The sequence below is a fragment of the Quercus lobata genome, chromosome 1, assembly GCF_001633185.2.
Source record: "Quercus lobata isolate SW786 chromosome 1, ValleyOak3.0 Primary Assembly, whole genome shotgun sequence".
Classification (NCBI taxonomy): Eukaryota; Viridiplantae; Streptophyta; class Magnoliopsida; order Fagales; family Fagaceae; genus Quercus; species Quercus lobata.
Genome location: NC_044904.1, coordinates 2,989,831 through 2,991,940, shown reverse-complemented (window position 1 = coordinate 2,991,940; position 2,110 = coordinate 2,989,831).

The following is a 2,110-nucleotide window of genomic DNA, read 5'->3' as shown; positions in this document are numbered from 1 at the left end:
TGGTATGTTTCCGTCAATCTCCGTAACCCACCTCAAGCCCAGCCGTTACAAAAACACCTCTTAACCCCAAAACACAACATAACGCGAATCAAAACACCCAAAACTCATAAACTTTTCGAGAGAGAGACTTGTGGTGAGATCAACGTGTTCTTTGTGGTTTGGAGTGTCTGGAGGGGGAGAAAACACTAGTTTCGCAACATCGAAGCTAGGGAAGGTAGTTTCAATAAAGAAAATCAAGGTATTTGTGTCTGTTCTCGATTTAGGGTTTCAGATTTCGTTCAAGTGCCAACTTACTGTGTGAAACTCTAAATTTGTACTTCAAGTGGAGCTGTTTGCTTGTAGAACTGTAGAAGCCATTGCAAGGCTTGCACTATAGCCAAATCAAATCACTACCAGTATCAGCAATGCCTAGGATTTGGGCTGGTGGTGTACCAACAGAGTATTTCAAGAGGTATTCACCTCCATTTGAGATTATATCTGCTTGAGCTACATTCGTAGAGAGTGAAGAAGTTAGCTTAAAATGATTGACATGGTTAATGGAACAACACAAAGCCTTGGCTATGTGCTGTGAAGGAGTTTCTGAAGGGTCATAGAAGGGAGAGTTTGGAGAGTCACGGTGGATTAGATTTGGGTAGGTAGATCTGGGTTATTTGGAGACAGTATTAATTTTTTTTTTAAACCCAAAAAAGGAAAGATAAAGAAATAAAATTACAAAGTGGCATTATTTGATCAAAGATTTTTGGACCCATACCTCTCAACTCTCTCATCAATCCACTCCCTCATATCCTTCAACACAAGGTTTGCATTCTCATTTGGCTCCCCTTGAATCAACGAATGGTATACATCCCATCATAGAGCTTCAAACTCTTATCCTCACTCGCCGAAGAGGAAAGCTAGGAGGAGTTTGTACGGCTTGCTGTTGCAGATGTGGAGGAAGAAAGATAGGGAACTTCCAACGATTTTCTCCATGTCGCCTAGGTAGCAGCAAAGGTTGTTGGATCTATCGTGGCCGAGGAGATCGGTAGCGAAGACGGCATAGCCATAGGAGATCTAGGTAGGTAGGTCTGGGTTTTATTTTTTTTTGGGTATGTTCTTCATGTTCAAAATTTATGTGAATTGAGAGAGAGACCAATACCACTTTTTGATCTTGTTTCTCTTACATTTTTGTGCTATTTTTTGTTTTGGGAGGAGAGAGACATAAAATTTGAGCAAAAATACCTATTTACCCCTGATTTTAACAGAGATGGGTTACAGAAAACAAGCAGAACATACCTCAAGTGGATTAAGTGACACTTTTTAAACCACGGGTAGACAAAATGATTTCAGACCAAACCATAGGTGGGTTTAGTGTAATTACCTCTAAAGAAAAAGATAAAGTTGACTAGACAAGATGGTGGAGGAAAAATAAAATAGAAAAAAATGAATTGGAAAAAGGGATTGGGCTTTTATTTTTTGAACACAAAGGGATTGAGCTTTTATTTTTATTTTTAGAATAAAAAGGGATTGGTATTGATTTAATGAAGATGTTTATGGTATTAACCAATACTACAACATAATTGTACATATTAACCCAATAATTATTTAAAGACCATTAAATTTATTTGTTTTAAATGTTAATAAAAATTATTATTATATTAGTGGTAATCTCGAAACGGTACATAGGTATTAACCGGTACCAAAATATATCGTTTTAATAGTTAAACCGAAACGGTCTCTGGTATAGTATTGACTCCACTGGTTCTGTCTGAAATTTCATCATTCCGAACAGGATATGAATTTTTGAGCTAAATGAAGAATGTTTTTTCATTGAGTAGCTCCTTTTGGATTTGATGGTGCGGACGTTAGAAAAGAAAACCGATTTAAAAAAAAAAAAAAAAGTTGAGCGAAGAAGATGAGAAGGAGGAGTGTTATAGATTTGCAGACACTTGAGTAGTCTTAGAAGAGGAATGAAAAGAGTTAAACAAAAAATAAGATGACATTTATTTCAATTCAGGAAAAAAAAAAATTTTTATTTCAGCCCAAAAATAGTAGAAGTAATAACCAAATTATTATTGTCTAAAGTCTAACTGAAATGCACAAAAAAAATGCAGGTGATAGCTTAAACTCTTCA